A 25,633-nucleotide genomic window follows, 5' to 3' on the forward strand; every position below is an offset into this window, starting at 1 on the left:
CGCGGACTGGGACCTGAAAGTTAACCAAGCCAAAACAGAACGCACTACTATCCAGAGGAAGAAGGACCGAGTGGAGGAAGAGTGGAGGCGCACACGCAAGCTTGGATCCCTTATTGGAGACAAAGAGGATGTCGCACGCCGAATCCAGATTGCTTCGGGCACATTCAACAAGATGTGGCCATTGTGGTCACGCGGACATCTGGTCTCCGAAAAGCTACGGGTGAGGCTCTACGAAGCCTTCATCAAGCCTCTGCTGATGTACAACGCAGGCACATGGGGCCTCTCAGACTCTCAGCTGTGTACTCTTGACTCGACATATCGGAGACACCTGAGAGTTGTTGTGGGTATCCGCTACCCACAGATAATCAGCAACGATGACCTCCACCGCAGAACAGAGACACAGCCCCTAACTGTCCTGGTTAAAGCTGCTCGGATGCGACTACTCGGTCACATCTGCAGACTGGACAAGGAGTCCCCAGCACAAATGGCTATGACATCATACTTCCGGCAAACAAAGGAGGAGAAAAAATTCCGTGGCCGGCCGCCTTCCACACTCCCGACAATACTGAGAACGGACCTCGCAACAAAGGGAATGAAGCTGCAGACGGATAAAGATCTCTCACACATCAGGGACCTGACAGAGGACAGAGCAGTATGGCGGCAGCTTTTCCGCACCTGAGCCTGCAGAGGAATGCCCAGATTTGCCCAAACGGAACATGACATGATGTATGGTGAATTCAATGGACAATCTGATATATTTCTTCAATATCCTTTGCCTCCTGTTTCTTTTTTCCTGCCTTCGACCCCGCTGCTCTGTGACCCTTCCCTCGCTTTCTCTTGTCCTTATTGTCTTTTGACTTGTTGAGCGGCCTGAGCGAATGCTAGGGGTGGATGTGTATTATGTCGATTTGTTGATTTTTGTAGTAACACACCCTGATGCAAACGCGGAGAGGCAAATAATAATAATAATAAGTCGACAGGTGAACATGCATCACAAAGTTACCTATCTGGAAGGGATCAGATTGAATCTCGAACTCCTACAAAATATACAGTTACATCTACATGTACATATACTTCAAATGTACCTAGCTACATGATTGTCCAGTGTACATATGGACCTCAAGTAAACAGAAAGCAATGCGAACAAAATCTCAGATGTACATTTGTGTGAAAAAGTATCATTGTTTCGAAAAAGAACACTTACAATGTACTCTCAAAGCTAGTCTATTTACTAGTGCCACTTGGTCAAGGATGTTTGCGGTCAACGTTAACTCCAAAGCAGCAGCGAATCAGCTAACTTTCGTACCGCCCAACAGGCAACACTAACACCAAAATGCAAAGACATATTCCTGGAACTGCAAGTAAATCTGACACAAAAACGTTCTATCATTCCACGGAGAAAGCTCCTTCCGATCTTGTTCGACCCTTCATTCATATGACAGCTGATTGGAACCTTCCTCCTCCCTTGACCATGTTTACCTTATTTTGTCTAGAACTAGGCACGTGGCATGTATGAACTATAATAAACACATGGTGCGTCGTGCATTTTGGCTGATTGCATGCCCTAGTGCGTAGCCCTCGGTCGTGCACCGTAGCCCGCGGGCCTGCGGCCCTTGGGCTACGGTACACGACCTCGGGCTACGCACTATGGCATAAATCAGCCATAATGCCCTCCGTACCATGTGTTATTATATACATAATAACGTGAAGCAACTTGGAAGAATGGGTATGAATGCGAAGTGTATGGGGGAATGCATGTAGGGCGATAGTGCGGGTTCGAATCCCAGGATATGCCTGAAAAAATAGGAGAATTGAAAAATTTATAACATCCTATGCTTTTTTGCCGTCAGATACGGATAGCGCCAGGCGTGACACAAACAAACAAACAAACAAATAAACACACACACAAATACCAAATTAAAGCTGTGTGGACCCTGGCTAGCGCCAGACGTTACTGAAGTAACGTTTTCTGCATAGATACGGGAATTAAAACGGTTTGTCTGAAATACACAAACGGGAACAGTCTGAAGTAAAAATTGACTGTCCACACCAGGACACGCACCAGGGATCCTTGCTTGTAGCTAGCGATGCTCTAACCACTGAGCCACGGTGTATTCGTCATCCCAGCAGAGACAGGTCAACTTTTTCTTCAGCCTTCGTAACTCAGACTTCCCGTGAATCCACACAGGCCGGTGGGACGCTGCCCTCACTGTAACCCACACACTTCACGCACAAGTTAGCACGCTATTTCTTTCTATTTTCATCGTTTTATTGCACATTGTCTCTAACGTTTTACATTGTACGAATAACGTATACACAAATGTGGATTTAGCTTGTTTTACTGGTGGCCATTATCAAACTATTGTCTCCTCGCCCTTTTTTACAAGCACGTGCATTACAGATTTATACTAAATGATTGCGAACACAAAGCATGGGGTGATACAATTCAAAACTAATAATATAGTAATTAGGCCTGCGTGAAAATGTTGACAATTTCTTGTACGTGATGTAGTTAAGGACTGTCCGTTTGTTGCGAGTTGGGTCTTTAAAAAAGTATGAACAAAAATACAAATTAAGTTATAATTTCCACAAACACCACCAATTACAAAACAATCAGCTCATGCGATAACATTACATGACCATGACCGATTGTTCCGACGTTCTACAACTAGCTGGCTAACAGCTCAAGCAAATCTTGGATGGGCCCTCTTCCAGCCTTCCAGCTTAGAAGGGTTTAAGTTATTATGATCGACATAGGAGGGGACGGAGAGCACAACCAAGGCAAGCACGAGCTAAGAGCCTCGGCTGTGAAGGACCTTTGTGAATGTTGATGCATGTCGACGACGATACTAGCACGACAATTGGACTACACCGTCAAACCACGATTCCAGGACCCTAAAAGACCTTCCTCACAATGTGTGTGGCTCAAAGATGGCAAGTGCAATAAATACGTGACTACGAACATGTCATGTTGATGCACTCGACTCAGTTCTTGCATACACCACTTCATTAGTATCCGTATTAACACCAATGTTGGTCAATGTTCTTTCTCTTAGACGGCGTTTGTGTCGGGCACTCCTGACTTTCGGATCGGACCATCGAATTCTCCCTCTGAATCGAATAGCTACGTGCTACTATTGTGCCGCACCTTTTTTTTAATTCTTTTTTATTTTTACTATGATCACATAACGAGCTCGAAAATAATATGGAGCGACAATGGTACGAAGACTAGGGCAAACGTGACTACTGATAAGCAGGCGCTGTACGGAAACCCAGCATTGATGGTGGGGCATTGATGACTCTGCCGACCTGAGATCTCGGTGTCACGGCACCAAAAACAAAGAATAAGAAGAAGATAGAGCGGTGCAGGTCAGAAAGTGCTATCTTACGTTGGCAGTGCCTAGTGAATGAAACAAAAAACGTATTTTTTGCCAGCATTTTCACCTTAGTTACGGCACCAGGACTGCGTAAGCTGTTTTTGTTAGTGTTCTCAAACTTTTCTCTTCATCGTGTTCTGTCTCGTTTTATTGTAGTTTCCCACCCGCCCTCCACTTTTGTTCTCACTTCTGGATAGGTCCTGCCGGCTACGTTTTTTCATTTATCTGATGGGGATAGTCTAAGAATGGTAGCAAGAGTGTATTAAAAAGGAATAGAGAACAATTTAAATGGTGGAACCTTGCCATGCCTGTAAGATTCGGGTTTTAGTATTCTTGCCTTCCAGCCACTCAGTCAGCTTACGTTAGGTTAGGTATGTATACATGCATCGAACTATTTCCAGTTGTATACGTTAATTGAACAATACCTGTGTTCGAGTCTGGGTACGCATTCGACGTTGTAGAGAAATACAAGTCGGACAGGGTATGCACAGTGTAAGTCAACGAACGTAGATCGTGCGGGGTATAAAAGGTCTGGAAGGACCTAGAAAAAATTGTTGTGTAAGGACCCTCTGCTCTTCGAGTTGGTTACGTGGTGGAACTGTTTTTTTTCAAGATGGAAGGACAACGGCAGCCATCGCAAGTCCCACTTTGCCGTAATTTTAACACCCGGCGAGGTTGCAAGTTCGGGAAGAGATGTCGGTTTTATCATCCGAGAGGTACGTATGACCTTCCATTACAATTTAATTAATCTTGTGGGGGGGATGTGCTTAGGTTAAATATTCATCAATCTCGTTTGCTGATAACCGAGTTCGGAAGCGAATAAATTTTTAAAACAAATTCAAGATCGCAAAATCCACGCAAAGGAGAATTCAACTGAAACTTTCATTAGGCTATGTGTCTTCCTCATTGAATGTGTGAAACTGCATGTATTGTTGAGACCTCGATCTTTTATTTGATGTTTGCACAAAGAGTAGACACACATATCGAGAGGCATAAAAAATATAGATACGGTGAGGGCTCATTCTAACATCATTTATGGTTGCTACTTTCAATTCTATTATCATTTTAACGCAATTCCAGATTTCAGACAAAGCCGGGGCAGGCCATGTAAAGCAGAGTCAGTACAAAGGGTGGCGTTGCCACCAGCCCCTCGCACGGAGTTCCCAGAGACCAGAGGTAAATCGACGGTTGCGAATTCAGACAGTTTCGTCAATAATACACGTACCTTGGACAGCGAATTGATCACGACGGATGAAATGCGAATACGAAGGCTGTATCGTGGAATTCGCGCCACTCGAAAGATAAGGTGGCACGCTAGAGATACGGGGACAGAGAGTGAGAGCGAGGGTAAGTGCGAGCATTGCACTCATGCTGATGATTTTCTTGTTGATGTCAGTTCAAGAATTTCTTGTGTCATCCGACGTGCTTGCTTTGTTTTGCTTTTGCTTTTGTTTTTGCATCAGGCAAGTAAAATCATGTTCTTTGATTTCCCGTATAAGAGGATTAAAAAAATCTAACTTGCCATGATGTGTATGATGACATCTTCTATTTTTTTTGTAATTATTCTGATTCTATACATTTGAATCGTATGTCCCCTGTGAAGTTGAGACTGCTGATGAGGCAATTTTACAATCGTGATTTCAATACTAAGGGTTTTGTCTCCCCGCCTATTATCTCCAGGAGACGAGTATCAGCCAGAGGCCAAGCGAGCCCGAGCTTTGCAGCCACGCTGTGAAAATGCAATGCAGCAGGACCACGCACCGCATAATCCACTGCAGCAGTACACACAACAAGACCATGCAGCGACAACACAACAGCATAAGCCAGAGCCCACAGATCTGAAGATTCTGCAGGAACTATACATACAGCAACAGCGGTTTGGCTTCCCGCCGCCAGTACCGGCGTGGCACGTGATCAGCTACGAAGAGCCTATGGATGAGTCACCATAGCCAGATGTTTCAGTGTTGTCCATTATAGTGCAATCTATTCTCGTGTTTTTGTCAGCTTATATGGGTTAAGGACCCTTCGGCAACAAGTTGCCGAAAACCTTCATTTTGTTAAGTATTGTCAAAAAAATTAGTTTTTGTTCCACTGTAGGTTCGGTAGCTTCATGTTTGTGTGAGTATTCTACGGTGGCATTACCTGGGTTTTTCAGCGCGACTGCGTTTAAATATCCATGCTTCGCATTTTCCGCATCCGCATGAATGTCACCACCCTCTTGGGTGAAGGCGCAGGTGCAGCTTCTAAGCCGTTGGAGGTGAGAAGATCAGACCCGCGACAAAGTGGTCAAATTCAGAAAACAGTCAAATAACTAAACTCGTTCCCATATAGCTGAGCGCAGAAGTAATATTAATTTTTAACAAATTTAAGATCGCAAGCATCCATGCAACTATAACGTTTGGTAGTATAATTATAATATGTGTTCCTGATTGGGTGTGTGAAATTGCATGGATGGTGGAGATTTCCATGTTTTATTATGATGTTTGCACCAAGAGTAGATATAAATATCGAGAATCATAATAATTAAGTAGATACTGTTTAGGGCTCATTGAAACATCATTAATGGTTGCTACTTTAAATTTCAACGCAGTAGCAGATTTCAGAAACAGGCGGGGCAGGCCATGTAGAAAAGTTGGCATTGCCCCTCGTACGGAGTTCCCGGAGACAGTTAAATCGACAGTTCCGAATTCAAACAGTCTCGTCCACAATACATGTAGATTGCAAAGCGAATTGATCATGACGGATGAAATACGAATACGAAGGCTGTATCACGGAATTCTCGCCAGTTCAGATGGCACGTTTGGTATATGGGGACAGAGAACGAGAGCGAGGGTAAGTACGAGCGTTGGACTCATGCTGATGTCTTTTTTGTTGATTCCCGTCAGTCTGTAATGTTCAAGCATTTTATGTTGGACGTTGGACGTTGGACTCATGCTGATGTCTTTTTTGTTGATTCCCGTTAGTCTGTAATGTTCAAGCATTTTATGTGTAATCCTACATCCTTGTTTTGTTTTTCTTTAGTTGTTGCAGAAGGCCAGTAAAATCATGTTCTTTGATTGCCAGTATAAGAGGCTTAAATAAACCTTACATGCCGTGATGTGCATGATGATATCTGGTTTTAGTTGTTTAGTAAATATTCTGATTCTGATTCTATATATTTGAATCGTATCTCCCCTGTGACGATGAGACTGTTGATGAGGTCGTTTTACAATCGTCATTTCAATACCAAGGTTTTTGTCTCCCCCTATTATCTCCAGGAGACGATTATCAGCCTGAGGCCAAGCGAGCCCTAGCTGTGCGGCCTTGCTGTGGGAATGCACTGCAGCAGAACCATGCAACGCGTAATCCACAACTGGAGTACACACAGCAAGAGCATGCAGCGGAAACACAACAGCACAAGCCAGAACCCATAGATCTCAATCATCTGCAATACCCATTCATACAGCCATAGCAGTATCAATTTATATTCCTGATTGGATATGTGAAATTGTATGGATGGTTGAGACCTCGATCTTCTATTACAAGTATGATGTTTGCACAAAGAGTAAATTTATCGAGAGGCATATTTAAAAAAAATAGATATTATGAGGACTCATTCTAACACGATTGCTAAATTCAATTTTATTATCATTTTCACGCAGTTGCAGTTTTCAGAGAACGGCGGGGCAGGCCATGTATAGTTGCCCCGCTAGCGGAGGTGGCATTGCATCCGGCCCCTAATCCACAGTTCCTGGAGACCAAAGAAAAACCGTTGCGTGTTCCGACAGTCTCGTCAACAACAGACGTACAATGGAAAGAGAATTGATCGCCACAGATGAAGGGCGAATACGGAGGCTGCATGACGGAATTCGCGCGGGACGAAAGATAAGGTGGTACGCTAGGGATACCGGGCCAGAGAGTGGGGACGAGGGTAAGTACGATCATTGTACACATGCTGATGACGTTTTTCATCCCTTTCAGTCTGCAAAGTTTAATTTTAAGCATTCGATGTGTAATCCTACGTGCCGTGATGTGTATTATGAAACCTTGTGTTAGTTTTTTTGTACACATTCTGATTCTATACATTTGACTCGTATCTCCCGACCCCTGTGACGTTGAGACTACTGATGACAACATTTCAATACTAACGTTTCTTGTCTCCTCGACTATTTCCTCCAGGAGACGATTATAAGCCTGAGGCCAAGCGAGCCCGAGCTGTGCAGCCTCGCTGCGAGCATGCACTGCAGCAGAACCACTCAATGCATCATCCACAGCAGCAGCACACACAACAAAATCTTGCAGCAGAAACACGACATCACAAGCCAGAACCGACAGATCTCAAGCATCTGCAAGACCTATTTTCACAGCACCAGCAGCATCCATTTGAGTTCGGCTTCTCGCCACCGGTATCGGCGTGGCACGTGCTCAGCTACGAAGAGCCTATGGATGAGTCATGATAACCGAATGTCAGAGTATTGTCTTTATAGTGCCATCTCTTCTCGTGTTTTTGTCAAATTTTTGTCTCCTCGCCCAGTATCTCCAGGAGACGTTTGTAAGGCGGAGCCCAAGCGAGCCCGAGCTGTGCAGCCTCGCTCTGATAATGCACGGCAGCAGAACCAACTAATGCATCGTCCACAGGAGCAGCACACACAACAAGAGCATGCAACAGAAACACGATAACACAAGCCAGAATTCACAGCAACAGCAGTAACCATTTTAGGCTCGGCTTCCCGCCACCAATACAGGCGTGGCACGTATGTTCAGGCCATATAGTGCCATCTCTTCTGGTGTTGTTGTCCATTTTTTGGGGTGAAGGACCCTTCGGCACCTCGTTGTCGAAAACCTTCCTTTTGTTCTATGTATTGACTTAAAAAATATTTTTTTATTCTTCTCTAGGTTCGGTAGCTTTATGTTTGTGTGGTTACTCTACGAGGCATTACCTGGGTTTTCAGCGCGCTCACATTTGACTGAAGAAGAGCGCATACCGCCCAGGGCAGGATACCAGGGCAAGGATAGACATGACAGTAGGTTACACTCTCGGCTGTGCAGCCGTTGCCTACTCTGTAGATCAGTCTTATCCGGACTTTGTCTGTATTCCAGAACCGGATTAGCTAAAGCCAAGGAATGCTGTGGTACTGATTCGTGGTGTCTACACCATGATTGTGCTGTGATGGAGGTGTTACGCACTTGTAGATGGACGGGTGGCAATCCCCGAAAGGCAACCCCCTCGTCGTCAATAGCTGTCATCTCTCGCCGTTTCACAGTGACGGGCTCCACAACGTGCAAGTCGCTGTGATGGAGAGATATAGTCATGAAAACGGTACTAACGTATTCCCGTAAACTGCCGCTTTGTCAACGAATGCTAGGGCTCACCTTCGTCTTCTTTATTCTCGGTTTTATAATTCTCAATGGATTTGAGTTTTGACGCCGCATTGATCGAGTGTTTGTGGTTAGTTTTTTTGTTCTGCCGCGGGTTTGCCTGTCTAGCTGGTATTCAGCTCAGCGGACAGCCTCTGCTCAAAATTTTCCTGGTGTGAGGCGTATCTGTAGAGTATACATATAGCTAACTATTGCGCCTGGAGATCGGTGCGATGGCGCATGTGTGTGCGTGGGCTTTTATCTGTTTATTACAAAATCTCATGACTCAAGGGCAAAACACCGGCCAATCTGAAGAGATTTGGTGAAAGCTAATCCAAGGCGATAGAATAGGCAAGGATTAGAACAGAACAGGAAAGAGAAGTAAAAGAAACGGCAACAACTCCGTGAAGAAAGAGCAGGTTTGATAGCATGTCACGAGCAACAGAGACGCAAAGGGTATGTGGATAATGAGCTAGATGTATGTTGTAAGGCTGAAACTGTGGGCACAAGTTATGCGATCCAGTTCACCAACTAAACCAGTTTTTAACAGTCAAACGTGCACAATCTAGCACACAGCTGACAAGTAGTATTGACACATTCCACGGCCTGAAAGTCTACTTGAGCACGGCTGGATAGCGCTAACCAACGGCCTTTCAACGTGGAATGCACATGGAATCAAATGGATACTGGTGCTAATTCCAAAGTGGGTAAGGTAAGTGCCAATTTGGAAGGCTGTTGGATTGCTCATTCAAGATGTGCTACAGCTGGTTGACGGTGACGTGTAGAACATCAGTACCGTTGGTCAGTGTCGTGCAATGTTATCGCATGAGCTGATTGTAAAGTAAATAGTGATGTTATTGGACATTGTTGCATAACCTGTGTTTTGGTTCGTATTAATTCTTATCAATCAACAACTGGGTGGCCACCCGAGTCTTAATATTTCACATTCGTAACCATTGGCACAAAAAAATGAAAATAGGTGTGCTATCACGCCTCGGGTCATTTTTGTTCATATTGGTCGCACTGTCTGACTATACAATTAAAGGGGTCCGCAGTTGCTCATACAGCACTTCGGTTTCATCTGTTTTTACTCAAGATATCCATGATATATGATTGCTAAACATAGTATATGGTAACTTTCATTGCAATTTGTCATTGCAATTACATCATAGATTTCAATCAAAATACACATCTTTTTCAAACCTTTTCGTGCGCTCCTCATACAACCACAATCGTGATCGCTCTCACATTCTAAAATTCACACTTGTAAATATCACTGCCGTTGTTCGTGGTGCTATTTGTCTAACTTAGGATTTCTATAATAGTTCAATTTTGTTTTAGTGTCCTTAACTATAACGACGACGACAACGACGATTACTGATGAGTGTTGTCTGGATCCAATTTTTCTCTACACTAATTCTTGATATTTTCATCGTTTTATTTTATTGTCTCTGGCGTTTTAAATTGCATGAATACAGTATTGTCTTATAGGTTGCAGTTAGCACTCAAACATGATCAAAGATGCACATCTTTCTCCAACCTCCAATCAAGAGGCTTCCCATGCTCATTGACAGCCGCAAACCTGTGTCTGTTTTAAACCACTAGGTCGCACACAGCTGAATTCGGCTTTTTACCTGCAGCATAATCCACAAACCGGCAAAAAGAAGGCGAACAGCTGATATCGGCCCATCCAATGGTCTGTGCTGTGCAGAACTGTTGGCTATTTGAATATGTAGTTAACTTTGTTTACATTACGAAAGAGAGTAGCACTACATGGCCTGACTATACTAGGGAGACTCATCCATCGGCTCTTCATGGCTGAGCACGGACCACTTCGGTACAGGCTGTGGAAAGCGGAAACGGATATTGTTGCGCTTGAGCGTACTGTCAGCGCGTGAGATTCGCTGGGTCTACCTTATGTTCATCCCGGTTCTCTTCTACCACATATTCTTTTTTGTCCGGCTTCCTGTTTCTGATGTGGAAATGACGCGTGGTCTTCGCGGAGATATGTAGAGAATTCGATAGTGAATGCTGCTGTCTGATGATCGCTCCGATGCGTGTAACTTCACGTTATAGCTAACACAGCCTTTCCACTCTATTTTGTGTGTCAATAAGTAATTTAGATTTTCCGGCAAAATTTCACACACCTCAGGATCAGGATCATCCTCATATAGAGAATTGGTGGTCTTTCAACCTCGAGGGTAAAATATATCTATTTTTGGGCAATGCATCGCTCACCGCTGGATACCTTTTCCCCATTGTACATGCAGCAGAATTCACTAATCGGCAAAACCAAAGTTTGTTTTAGTTTACATCTTTCCATTCAATGGTCCGTGCTGGGCACAATTGTGGGCTGGATATGTGGTTAATTTTATACGCAGACAGACGGCAACACATAAGATGCCCGCTTACAATTACCCCACAAATCCGAACCACTCAAACCTACCGAAACTAGAGTAACTTATTTTAATTTTATTCAACCAAGACTGAGAACTAAGTGCCGTTGATAATTACGAAAACTAAAATTTTATAATATGTAGTGGAAGGTGGTTGCAATGAAATAAGTTCTTTAGATTTTCCGGCAAAGTATCACGCACCTCAGGATCAGGAGCATTCTCATATAGAGAATTGGTGGTCTTTCAACCTCGAAGCTACATAATATCTATTTTTGGGCACTGAATCGCTCACCGCTGGATACCCTTTTCCCATTGTACATGCAGCATAAATCACAAACCGTCAAAACGGATCCTTCTAATGGTCCGTGCTGTGCACAGTTGTGGGATTGATATGTGGTTAATTTTAAACGCGGCAGTCGGCAATACATGAGATGCCCGCTTACAATTCACAAACCCGAACCACTCCAAGCCACCGAAAGTAGAGAATACGAAAACTAATTTTATTTTGATGTAACCAAGACTGAGTACAAAATGAAAGTTTACAGGACACGCAGTGTCGTTGAGAATTACGAAAACTAAATTCTATAATCAACCAAGACTGACCAAGACTGAGAACAAAATTAAGGTTTACGGACAATATGTACCGATGGGTCCTTAACCCTGAAACACAATGTTTCGACGAACACACGAATGAAGGTTGCACAACTTGGCTGGACAATACTATGGAGACTCATCCATCGGCTCTTCATGGCTTAGCACGGACCAATTTGGTACTGGCGGTGGAAAGCCAAACGGAAACGGGTGCTGTTGCGCAAGCGTGTACTGTTCCCGCGTGAGATTTTGGGGATCCACCGTGTCTTCATCCCGGTTCTCTACCACTTCCACTTTTGGCTCAGCTTCCTGATGTCGATGTTGAACTCTTCTGTCTCTTCGGTGAAGCTGCCGAGAATTCCTCGTGGTAGGGCGGCGGCTTGTATGGTGCTGCGGCGCAATTTTGTAGCGAGGTTGCACAGCTCGGGATTCCTTCTGCGTAAAAGTATCTCCTGGATATGAGACAATTTAGAACGTGAAAAGTAATCGAAGTTTTGAAATTAACAATTCCCAACCGTCGATCTGGATATGTGAAAATTTAGAACGTGAAATATTGTGAAATATCGTGAAAAGTTTTGAAATTCCCAACTGTCGATCGAGAACTAATCAGTGCTATAATAATTTTATTAATCCCAAAAAAAGGCTTCAATATAATTCGTTAAAATGCCATCGTAGTACAAGAGGTAACACATGCAATTTCAATCATCAATCTGGTCGAATTGGTTCATTGCCTCCTCTTTGTCTGCTGGTTTGCGATCCTAACTCATTTTTTAATTGCTATTCGCTTCTGACCTCAGTTAGAAAGAAACCCTTGGGATCATCATTCAAATACAAATTCCCCCTGAATAAAATGAGTTACTTTGATTTTCCGACAAAGTTAAACGTACCTCTTGGATGGCGAAAGTGACATCTTTCTCCGAACTTGCATCCTCGCTCGGTGTTGACATACTTACATAGTCGAGTACTGGATGGCTTCCGTTGGGCTTCCATCTTTAAACTTCAGTTCAACAATTCAGCCCGTGACCAGCAAAAAGAGCAGATGATGCTTAACGAACAAAAAACACACTGTTATCAAGGTCCCATGCGACCTTTTATACCAGGCACGATCAACAAACATCATCCAGTTAAATCGTACTTTTCATGTCCGACTTGTATTAGTTTAATACGCGGACTGTGTATCCTGATCGCATTATGTGTGTTGCTCAAATGGCATGGCCTACGAAGAAATGTATCAATAATATTTATACAAACTTATGCTGCCAAGGGTATCTATCGTCTGTGATTAGTGTCGGAACTATGAGTGATGGGCCATTCACACTACGCCCAAAATGTGGCGTACGTGACGTTTTCGTCCGGATAGCCATGACAACATAGAACGTGGCTGGAAAATCGTACCCCTGATACGAAAATGTAAACGACGTATCCAGACCCCTGTACCGAGTTTGGTTCTGTCGTTCCCAGCAGTTTGTGTCCAAAAGAAGCTGTACACACAGCTGTACGAGCAGCGTGTGCGTGGCTGTGTGAATGCACCTGCTCGAAAACGACGTCTGCCACTACGTCGTATTTCAAAACGTGACGCGTATTGTAACGTAGTATGAATAGCCTATAAGGTGTACGAAAAGTACATATCAGCAATCAAGTCAAGCTGAATCGACATTTGCGTGTACTTTGTTTATGCAAATTAAAACGATTTGTATGAAATACCCAAACGTGAACTGTCTGAAGTAAAAATTGACCGTCCACACCAGGGAACGAACCAGGGACCCTTGTTTGTAGCTAGCGATGCTCTAACCACTGAGCCATAGTGTAGTCGTAATCCCAGCAGAGACCGGTCCACCTTTTCCTCAGGCTTGGTAAGAAGCACTTCCCGTGAATCCACACAGGCGGGTGGGACGCAGCCCTCACTGTAACCCACACACTTCACGCACAAATCAGGACGCTATTTCTTTCTATTTTCATCGCTTTATCGCACATCGTCTCTAACGTTTTACCTTGGACGAATAACATATACACAGATGTGGATTTAGCTTGTTTTACTGGTGGCCATTATCAAACTATTGTCTCCTCGCCGTTTTTTTACAAGCACGTACATTACAGATTTATACTAAATGATTGCAAACACAAAGCATGGGTGATACAATTCAAAAATAATAACGCCGGGGTGAAACTCTCCTCGCATTAAAAAAATCCCCAAACGCCTGATGTGATATGATGCTCATGTCTTATCACGTGACTATTACGTCATATATTTTGCCTGTGTATTACGTCACAACCAGCATGCGCCATCTTGGACTAGTCGCCTGAAGTGCATGCTTGGCTTGACCTGGTTGTCTGTTCTTACCTTTCTTCTTCACACTTGTATCTAATTGTATTATTCCAAACCTCAACCTGTGTCCTTGAGTGTTTGTGCATGACTGTGAAGGCAGACATCACATGGCGCAGTGAACATATTCTAGTACCTGTTTTGTTGGTTTTTTGTACCCTGTGTTTGTACCTCGTTGTGTTGCGCGCAGGCCGGAATTTTCAAATTTGCATTTTGTTCGTGTCCAACCTGTTTCGAAATGTCGGATGGCGATGGCCAAGCCGAACTCTCTGGAGTTGCTGCTCTCACTAAGTTAGTCGCAGCGCAGATGCAAGCTGCTGAGGCCAGAGAACAACAGTTGGCCAAACTGCTTCAAGACACTTTGAAAAGTCTCCAAAATCAACAACAACAGCCTGCGGGTTTACATGGCTAAGCCCCAACGTCTACACGCTCGACACCGACATCCGCACCAACACCAAAGCCGCTGTCTGTGCATCGTCCAATGTTGCTTTCCACTGCGTCTTTGGCTGATTTCGCCACATGGAAGGAAGCCTGGGACGACTATTCTGCGTGCCAGAAACTTGCTTTCCATGGCTTGAACACCAGAGTGAGCGCCCTTCGTCAAGCGTTTGATGAGGACCTCCGCCGCTTTGTCCGCGTGGGTATCATCCCCATCTGTGCAAACGACGATGTTCATGTTATCATCGCCGCAGTCAACAAGTATTTGCGACGGTTAGGTAATCCTTTGTTGGACAGACTAGCATTTTACAATCGTAAGCAGTCCAGAGCCGAGGCGTTTGACGCGTTTTACACCTCCCTGAGAGAGCCGTATAATGCATGTGATTTTCCGGACTTGTCACTATGCACTACATGTTCGGGCCGAGTATGCGGAGGGTGCAAGTCCATCCTACAACAAGTCACAAATGATGTACTGCGTGACCGCATTGTCGTCGGAATATCCAACGAGGAAACCCAACACAAATTGCTTGCCACACCAGACCTGACCTTGGATGCAGCCATCAAACTTTGCCGTGCGGAGGAAGCAGCGTCTGACATCTCCCACAACATTCCTGGGCAGGCGCAGGTCAACGCCGCACGGAAGTCCGCGTACCAGCAGCGGAAGCGCCAGTCTGCCTCTAACTCCTTTACTAAGTCCTCTGCTGCTCCAAAAGCACCAGTTAAATGTCCAAACTGTGGTCGTTCCCAGCACACCAAGTCTGCATGCCCAGCCTTTGGGAAATTGTGCAACGGATGCGAAATTGCTGGCCATTTCCAATTAATGTGCCCGAAACGCAAGAGGCAAACTCAGATTGGCATGTTGAAGGTCCGGCGCGCGCAGGAGTTCGGCTCCGACACTGTTCGACTTGCAACACAGTTATGCACTGAACCACAGCCAGTGCAGCTTCCATGGATCCCGTAAAGTGGGAGTGACATCGATGTAATTGGCATCCGGCAACTTTCCCTGCTCGGCGGATTCGTTGAGAATCTCGACAGTGACTTTGACGACGTACGGACAGCGAGTAGCGACAAGCTCGTCACTGTCGGCAAGATTTGTGTCACTCTCCAGGTCAATGACCAATCACATGACAGCGTGCTCCGTGTGTTTGACGGTCTTGACGACGCACTGCTGTCACGTTCCTCATTGAGAGGCCTAAATTTCTTGCCGCCCGGCTGGCCCCAGCAAGTCGCACGCGTGAGTGCCCCTCGTACGCCCAGCCCGACAGACCTCGTGAAAATCCGATCACAATTGCTAGAGGAGTTTTTCGACGTATTTGACGACAGTACTCTCAAACCAATGTCTGGGCCACCGATGGACATCGTTCTTGAACCCGATGCCAAGCCTCAACGTGTGTACACTGCCCGTCCGATCGCCTATGCTTACCGTGAGAAGGTCAAAGCTCAGCTGGATGACGTCATGGTATCTGAAGGCATCGTTGAAACTGTGTCCGACCCGTCTGATTGGTGCCACCCAATAGTCATTGTTGACAAGAAGGGGTCACCTGAGAAGCGGCTGACTGTCGACCTGCAGACACTGAACCGCCAAGTCAAACGGCCAACACACCCTATGCGCAACGCCCGAGAATGTCTCTCTGCCATGGGTCCTGCCACGTACTTCACCACCCTTGACGCACGTCATGGCTATGGGCAAATCCCATTGACTGAAGACGCCAAAGCCCTAACCACGTTCATCACCCCATAGGGCCGATACAGATTCTGCCGCAACCCGCAAGGCCTGGTGTCGGCCGGTGATGAATTCAATGGTCGGACTGACTCTGCATTCGATGGCTTGCAGAACTTCTTCAAAATCGATGACGATGGTCTCGTTCACGATGTAAGCTTCGATGCCCACCTCGACCACGTCCGTGCAGTCTTGCAGAGAGCCCGTGATCATGGTATTACTCTCAGCGCCAAGAAGTTCACCTTAGCTGCCAGCACTGTTGAATTCTGTGGCTTCACCGTGTCCTCTGAAGGCTACACATTGGACCCCGCCAAGACGTCAGCCAATCAGAACTTCAGCACGCCCAGCAATCGCACCGACTTGCGTTCCTTTCTCGGCCTGGTCAACCAGTGCAGTGTCTTCACGACACGACTCGCCGAGCTGGCGGCACCTCTCCGACCGCTCCTGAAGACATCCAATGAGTTTGTCTGGGACTCCGTCCACACTGCAGCATTCGATGCTACAAAGGCATAACTCGTCTCCCCATCTGTGCTATTGTTCTTTCATCACGGCAATGCACTCCGGCTTGAGACAGACGCTTCAGTCCTGAACTGCTTCGGGTACGCACTTTGGCAACTCCAAGACGACAAGTGGCGCCTGCTTCAATGTGGCAGTCGCTTTCTCTCGGGCGCTGAAACACGCTACGCAGTCATCGAGCTTGAGCTGCTAGCTGCTGTATGGGCCGTACACAAGTGTTCCCTGTTCTTGTCCGGTGCACCGTTTAAGCTCTGTACTGATCATCGCCCACTAATCCGATCCTGAACTCGTATTTTCTTGACCAGATCGACAACCTCCGATTGTAACGTTTTACACTGAAGCTGCGCCCGTACCAGTTCGTTGCCTATTTGGCGCAAAGGCACCGACAATGCCTTTGCCGACGCTCTCTCTCGGCATCCAGTTGACACGCCTCACAGTGATGAAGAATTTGGCGAGAATCAAGCCCTCAGTGCGCCTGCTGTTCGCGCGTGCCTACGCCAAGATGATGACGGCCGTAGCGTCGATCTCCGCTTCAGCGAGCTACTAGAAGCTGCGAGAGCTGACCCTGATTATCAAGCACTCGTGCACGCCGTTCGTCATGGTTTCCCGACCAATTCGGCTAATGCCGACCCTGCTGTCAAGCCGTACTTGACAGTCCGTGAGCACCTCTCTGTGGACAGTGATCTCGTCCTTAAGGGACAACGTGTTGTCGTTCCTCGTGCCTTACGTTCTCGTGTCCTCCAGGACCTGCATGCAGCACACCAAGGTCTCTCCCTTGCTCAACGTCGTGCCCGCCAAATTGTGTTCTGGCCGAACATCTCTAACGACATCGCTAACACAGTCCGCAGTTGTGAGATGTGCCGGCTGCATGCCCCATCCCAATGCAAGGAGCCCCTCCGTGTTACCGAAGATCGTCGCCCCACTCTCCCATTCGAGTCCGTTAGTGCTGACCTCTTCTCATGTCAAGGATGGGAGTTCTTCGTCTATGCAAATCGCCACACTGGTCTGGCCGTGCGTCGCCAAACTCTGCAGAACAGCCTCGTCTTTGACCGTCATCCATGCCCTCCACCGCTGGTTTGCGGACACTAGTGTTCTTAGAGTTCTCACCACAGATGGCGGCCCGCAGTTCTCTTCTCGCTGATTTGCCGATTTCTGTAGCCGTTGGCAAGTTGACCACAGCACGTCTTCGCCACACTTTCCGCAATCCAACGGACATGCCGAGTCGGTTGTCAAAGCTATGAAGCTCCTGATCGCCAAGACGACTGTCAATGGAAACCTCGACATCGACCTCTTCCAACGTGGCTTGCTGGAGTGGCGCAATACACATGTAAACATGAAGAAACTCTTTGTGGTAGCACTCTTAATTTTTCAACTGAAATTATGATTCCGCTGTGTTTATTGTCATTGCCATGTCTATTGCTATGACGATGCGGTGCCGGCACTTTTTTTCTGTCTCCGTCTTTCAGTACTGTATACTCTCTGATGGCCTGTAGCAGACTTTTTGTTAGGGTGTAGGAGAAATATCTTCATTTTTTCTGTTTTGATAATGATAGCACATCAATATACATTGTGGTCATAATGTGTTGGCATTCGGGCTAATTTCAACAGCAGCCCAATGGTCTGCTCTGTGGGCCATGTGATAAATTTGTTATCGCATGGTTGCTGCGGGCGCGCCTTATGGCATATTATTGCCCCTCAAGGTTAGCCCTCGTCCCTACGGCCCTTGCGCTAACCTCTCGGGGCAATAATATGTTATAAGGCCCTTGCAACCATGCGATAACATATACTTCCAACGAATGTTTCAAAACAGGAAGGCAGAATTACAGAGAGGTACATGTAACGCCAAACAGCACCCTGACCATCACTCAAATAAAGTAAATTTAAAAATTATTTTTTAAATTAATTAATAAATTATTTTCAGCGGATGTGTCGACGGTTCACGGTCGATCGATTTTGATCGCCGATCGGTGGTACGTGGGTCAATTTAGCCAGGGTTTTCTTCTACCGGAGCTGTAGGATACTGGCTCTCCAGTACAAAGAATGACAGTATTGACGGGTACAATCTGATTCGAAAAGACCGCACTCAACGCTTGGGTGGCGGAGTCTGCTTCTACTACCGTCAAGATCTCCCAGTTCGATCCCGCCCAGATCTGCATTCTGAATCTACAGAAACAGTCTGGGTAGAAATAAACGGAAAACCAGGTCGGCACCTGGTTGGTTGCGTGTACCGGCCACCGGGGGAGCCAGTGTCTTACTGGGCAGATTTGGAAGCAGATATTGTACGAGCTGCTGTGCAGTCTTCTTCCGTGACCCTAGTTGGAGACTTTAATGTAAATATGGACCCAGCCCATCCGGCACCCCAGCACAAACACCTCACCGACCTCTGTGCTGCGTTTGGCCTCCAGAACATCGTCATGCAGCCGACCCGTGAAACTCCACAGTGCCCTGAAGGCACGATGATCGATCTCATATTGACCAACCCGGCGCTAGTGTCCCTAGCAACGGTTGTGCCCACTGATATTAGTGACCACAGCGCTGTGGAAGCCTTTATTCAGCTTGCCGTTGACGTTCCACCCGCGTCATCCACGACGTCGCGGCTGACCAGGAATATACGTGGCGTTGACATTAACTCTTTTCGGCAAGATATCCTTGAGGCTTCTCTACATGATTTTTCGGATCACAATGATGTAAATCACATGTGGAAAGAGTGGCACACTAAGTTCCTGTACGTTTTGGACAAGCATGCCCCGCTGCACAACTCTAAGCCTTCTCGGAGGGCGATACCTCCCTGGTCTGACAGAGAGCTGCACCAGCTCGAACAGCGTAAACGGCGGCTGCACAGTCGTTGGCGGAAGGATAGGACAAACGGCACACTGTATGCAGAGTTTAAACAAGCACGTAGCACTGCTCGGAACGCGTATCGGCGCAAGCGAAACGAGTACTTCTCCCGTCAGTGCGAAGAAAATGTGGCCAACCCTAGGAAGTCTTGGGCCATTCTAAATGCAGTCACTGGGCGTTCACGTCGCCGCCAAGATCCTAGTTGTAGCATCAGCGAGGTGGCCGACACGTTCCACTCCATTGTCACCGATCCCAACCGTCCTGAACAACTCTGTACCCCGCACGGTCCCGCTGGACCCGTCTCCTTAACCGAACTTGATCCTGTGACTCCTGCTGACGTCCGACGTCTCCTTGAGAAGTTGGATGCGCGGAAAGCCACAGGTAGTGACGGCATACCGGGCTCTCTGCTACAGCAGTGTGCTGACTTGCTTTCATATTCTCTTGCTGTGCTGTTCTGCACCTCGCTGAGGACTGGAACCATTCCATCCGCATTTAAATTGGCGTCTGTCGTGCCACTGTACAAGGCCGGTGACCCATCAGTCCCCACCAACTATAGACCTGTATCCCTTCTCCCAATAGTGTCCAAGTTGCTGGAGAGGGTAGTGCAACACCAGTTAGTTCGTCATTTGGACTTGACCCAGGCATTACCCGAAACACAATTTGCCTTCCGCAAGAAATGTTCCACGGAAGACGCCCTCTGTGTGCTGACTGATAATCTGCAGAAGGCGAGAGACAGTGGCAAGACCACAGGGCTGTGCCTATTAGACATGTCGAAGGCTTTTGATAAAGTGCAGCACGACAAGTTAATTCAAGACCTCCTTGCGGTTGGAATTTCTGGAAAAGCCCTTAGTTGGTTCGTCGACTACTTGTCCGGCCGCAAGCAGCAGATCCTCATCTCGCCTTCAACCAGCCCTGCTCTGGCTTGCACCTGCGGAGTGCCCCAAGGCTCTGTTCTCGGCCCTGTCCTCTTCAGTATATACACACGCGATGTCCCTTTGGTTTCCTGGCCTGTGCCAAGTGTACAATTTGCAGATGACATAGCCCTGTACGACTCCCAGGCCTCAGCGGCGGAAGCGTCCAGAACCCTCACCACAGCGGCAACTGCTCTGGCCGGTTGGCTGAAGTCCCGAGGCCTCATCTTGAACGCCACCAAGAGCCAGGTTCTGACTATCTCTCCCCAGCAGCATGTACAGGAAGTAACAGTCAAAAGCGGCGACTGTCTCCTCCCCTCAGCGTCTTCTGCGCGCTACCTCGGCGTTCACCTTGACAATCGCCTAGATTGGGACACCCATGTAAACTATGCGGTCACCAAGGTTGCCAAGAAAATTGGCGCCTTGTGGCGGGCACGCCGAAGCCTATCAAGACGCTCTCGTCAGGTGTATGTGAAGGTGGTCATAATGCCCGACCTGCTTTATGGCTCCTGCTGTGTCTCAGCCGCAATGCGAGAGGGTCAACTGAAACGACTGCAAACCACGCAAAACAGAGCCATCCGCTGTATAGATGGCAACCCGCCCCGGACAGCCATGCAGCCGCTGCTCACTGCTCACTCCCTGTACCGTGTCAGCGAGCTCTACAGGCAGAAAATATTGATCACCATCTGGCGGTGTATCCACGCCCGCACCAGCCCTGTGCTCGCCCAGCTTCTGACCCCAGCACAAGGCACCCCTACCCGCCATCAGCAGTCAAATGGCCTACTAAGCCAGGCAAACCGTAGCCGCCGCGGTCAGCGTAGATTTTCTGTTGCTGGTGCTCTGCTGTGGAACGCTCTCCCTGGTGAGGTCCGCACAATTACCCGGCTACCTGAGTTTAAGCATGCATGTGTACCATACGCCTGTAGGGAGTAGTTGGAGTTGCTGCTGATCGCTCTGCTCTCCCTCCCCGTGCAGTTCAGTAACCCGCACGTAGTATCACAGATACATCGTATTCTCTCTCTCCCCCCGTTTACCCGCAGTTATTAGTATCCTATTCTCTTACTATGTGCTTCCATAGCTTTTACTATGTTCTTCCATAGCCACTTCTAGGCTAAGCCTTCGCCGTCATTTTATTGGGTCGTCATCCCGTTTGAATGTGCGAAGTGAAATAAAAACCAACCAACCAACTGAGCTCCAAAGAAGTCGCGTATCGCCAAAAAACGAACAGTTTCAAGTTCGATCCGAACGTGACAGCTGAGAATCAGCTGATTCACTTCAAGGGCGGTTTTCTCAAAATCACGTGCAGCAGGATAAGGTCCCTATTCGCTTGTGCCGGTGTACTATAGTAGAATGACCCCCAGCAGATGGACCCCCGGGCATTGTACTATATAGTAGAGTTACCCCGGGGGCAATCTACTATATAGTACAATGACCGGGGGGGGGGGGAGGGGGTCGTTCTACTATAGTAGATTGCCCCCTGTCATTCTACTACAGAGTCCACCAGACTTGTCGTTTCGCACGTGCAGGTAGAAAGGGATGGAGTTTACACCACAGATTCCACGTGGACATTATGGATTGTGGAAAGAGTCCGGGGTTATGTACTCTTGATTGTGGGAATATGTGGTGAAAAGTCCACAACATTTGTACATAGGTCGCGCACTTTTCCTCTTTAGGAGACATGAACATCCCACCTTGTGTTGGATTGTTTTTGTTTTGGAGTTGGAAGAAAGTTTGCAAGTTCAGTGTTCCTTTGCGTTTTCTGTGTGCTCCTTGCTCCTTTTGGATTATTCAGGAGTTCAGGAGTTCACGGACCTCTACTAAAATAGCGGCCGAGGGGGTCGTTGTACTATATAGTAGAGTGACCCAGGGGGCAATCTACTATATAGTACAATGACCGGGGGGGGAGGCCTTCCACTACGGGGGTCATTCTACTATATGACACCGGCTCCAATGACATGACACTTTCATGGGACAAAAGCGAAGCCAGGTCTGCAGCCCAAAAACGGGATACCATTTACCGTACACACTTGAAGAAATGAGTAGCCTTAAGTTGTACGCTGCATAATCTCTGCATGATTCGAGCTCTCACCGTACGAATATACGCTGGAAGTTGTATGCACTTTTTAGAGTACTTGAGTACAAAGAAATTCTAGAGTTGATGTACATTCAGAGCACATTCACTGCATTCAGGGAGTCGTAAAATACCTATATAATATTTTACGACTCCCTGATTGCATTCAATACAGTGAATGCTCCTCAAAAGAGTAGTGGAATTTGAACTAAGTTTGCGGGTACTTTGCTGATTTTTTGCCAGTCACGACTCGCTACACGGAGTATCACTATATCCTGGATATGCTTCTGTGACAAACATTCTACACAACAAGCGAACGAAGTCCAGTGTCCTTACTGCGCAGCTCTCCAGACCCAATTGACTGCCATCCGTAAAATGAAGAGAGCCAATCGGGCATTCATATGCCCTATAGTAGTGATATTTTGTACCCTCTTGTGCCCGGCCTGTGCCCGGCCTGTGAAGCTAAAGCCAGTTTTAACTGTTCACTGCCAAACCTACACACAAGAAATATCGATTGCGACGTGCGGAATTGGGGTGATGCGAAGAACTTCCCCCAAATTGGAGCACGCCTCAACGTAGTAATCCCACGGAGTAATACATCAGTCTTTGTTCGTGTTAACTTCATCTGCAGTGGCCGCTTCGCGCAGAATGTACTTCACGTAACGCATGACGGTTATGAACAGTGCAACGGTACACACGACAATCTCGGTCGCCGCCATGTCTTGAAGCCAACACAACTCGGGGATGATGAAGCCAGGATACATGCCTTCGACATGAATGCACCTGGTGCCGTCGTCTTTCATTTTTTCTACAGGGGCCAATCGATCGACAACTATTATATTATCGGAACACTGCAGGATCCGAAAATGCGTAACCCCTTTGATTTGGATTCCGTGGTTGGTGGGCAATGCACCCAAGGGCTAAAGACGAACATACAGGTGAACTGGCAGATGTCAAACAGTGCATATAGCATGGGATCAACAATGCCGATACTTGCTATATTTATAGCTATGTTTTCTTTGTCCTGAAACGTAATACGAAGTTGCAACGACGTCATAACTTATATCGCTCCAGTCCTTATTTGTAAGTTAAAACGCACTACAAACCAGCCGTGACACTTTCGATCCCCTTCGATTGAATCTTTTGTTATATTTTTCAATTGATCGTAACTTTGTCATATCTGTGATATTGTGGATATAGGTATATCCAATAGAAGACTCTCACCTATTCAGTTAGACAAATCCAAAAAGCAATCCAATGTGCCCAAACTCATTATCCGCACACCATCTGAGCCACAGCGCACAATCCGCTGATACATCTTGCCCTTAACATACCTCGTTATTCTTTCTTATCCACGTCTTAATTTCGTAAAACCTTCCTCGCGTTAATCTCTATTAGCTAGCTTTCCTCTGATTTCCCCAAAATTCAACTGCAATGGAGAATCTCATTGAAATGACTAAATTTGCCTTCGGATATTGCATGATATAACAATCATTCCTTTCATTCTTGTGGATCATTAGACTTTCAGCAATTTCGCTTATTTGCACTACATGGTATAATGCACACGGAAGGATTCTCTTAAAACACATTCTGATCAATTCAGACTTTACATGTTGGAGGCGTCAGTCATCGCGATCATGGCCTCTCACTCAAACCATACTGCATAAGCGAAGCCCTGGACGCAGCATTCTCCTGCTACCCTTCAACGCGGGAATGAGTATTAAAGCACTTCGAAGTACATAACATTGTAAATAACGAGAGAGCTTGGAAGCTCAGGGCCCTACGCTATGCTTTTTTGCCTTGATGACCTAGGCAAAAAAAGCATAGGGATGTTATGAATAGCAGAAAGGAAAAGGACATATGGAACGAGTTAATTTAATTTAACACAAAGTGACGCTTGTATACAACTTAGCTGTACAAGAACAATACAACAGTGATGGCTACCGTCTCACCGTGCTACGGTCACGTTCATTAAAACGTTGGATATACATGTATGGAATTATCGCAGACTTCTCTTTTTCAAAGTAGAAGCTTATTTGCGGGTTTAGTATCTGAGCACTCGGAGTACGTGTAGAAAGTGTGCTGAAAACGTTTTGCAAAACGAGGCAAAAACGTGCGAACAACGCGTTGGAAGCGTCCGTCCAGTGGCAAACGCTTCCGTGAGCCACGCAAATTGAAATGAATAACGTGTTTCATATTCTGGCGGTTCTGGCAATCTGGTTCCTTGGCCTTCACTGGCTTTCGACACTCTCAACATGCTGTAACCTAGTAGCATCTGAATGTCCTGAAAATAGCGCGGGGGTACAGGCTGCATTGAGCGTACCTATGATGTTGGTGCATGTAATACACATGCTTGCCTGTATTCTTGTCATGAATAGATGGATTTAGGTCAGGAACGCATCATCTCCATTGTCCAAGTGATGTCATCGGTCAACAAGAGAGACTCAGTTCATGGTGCTGATGAATTCTATCATGACAAAAATGTTTGAACAGGTGATTTGGAGACAACTTTTAATAAAGAGGTTAATACAACAATACTTGACTGGCTTACGACTTCCATCAATACTTGACTGGCTTACGATTTCCATCAATACTTGACTAGCTTACGATTTCCATCAATACTTGACTGGCTTACGACTTCCTTCAATACTTGATTGGCTTACGACTTTCATCAATACTTGACTGGCGTACGACTTCCATCAATACTTGATTGGCTTACGACTTCCATCAATACTTGACTGGCTTACGACTTCCATCAATACTTGTTTGGCTTACGACTTCCACCCAGAGTACACAAGAAGTACATCGAATCTGCCACTCAGCAAACCTGCAAGAAAGCACCACTCCCTGCTCAATGTGACACATCCTTTATTGCTGAACCCATGAATAATTGTGATACAGAGTGTGTGTGTGTCTGTGTTGTGCTCAATACACACTGTTTCAGGGAAATCACCCCTCAACAGTTGAGCTTGAATAGGCTGAGGAAAATTGTGACCGAAGAGCACCACTTATATAGTGCTCTCTTGTATTTGTATTTATAAACTGTCCACCGGCCTTAGCCTAAACCGAGGGGTCTACCATACTCGTCCTTGCTGTGTACCTGTTGTTTCTTTTT

At 46.4% G+C, this 25,633-nt stretch overlaps 2 long non-coding RNA genes across 2 annotated transcripts; one reads left to right on the forward strand and one right to left on the reverse strand.

Moving 5' to 3' along the window:
• Window positions 1–3,936: 3,936 nt before the first annotated feature.
• LOC135818995 (uncharacterized) lies at window positions 3,937–5,467 on the forward strand. Its single transcript, XR_010553856.1, has 3 exons — window positions 3,937–4,093; window positions 4,458–4,724; window positions 5,058–5,467. It is a non-coding gene; the product is annotated as an uncharacterized LOC135818995 (long non-coding RNA).
• A 6,122-nt stretch (window positions 5,468–11,589) lies between these two features.
• LOC135818996 (uncharacterized) lies at window positions 11,590–12,757 on the reverse strand. Its single transcript, XR_010553857.1, has 2 exons — window positions 12,589–12,757; window positions 11,590–12,153 (listed from the first exon to the last, which is right to left on the reverse strand). It is a non-coding gene; the product is annotated as an uncharacterized LOC135818996 (long non-coding RNA).
• Window positions 12,758–25,633: the final 12,876 nt, after the last annotated feature.

The sequence above is a fragment of the Sycon ciliatum genome, chromosome 6 (assembly GCF_964019385.1).
Source record: "Sycon ciliatum chromosome 6, ocSycCili1.1, whole genome shotgun sequence".
Lineage (NCBI taxonomy): Eukaryota > Metazoa > Porifera > Calcarea > Leucosolenida > Sycettidae > Sycon > Sycon ciliatum.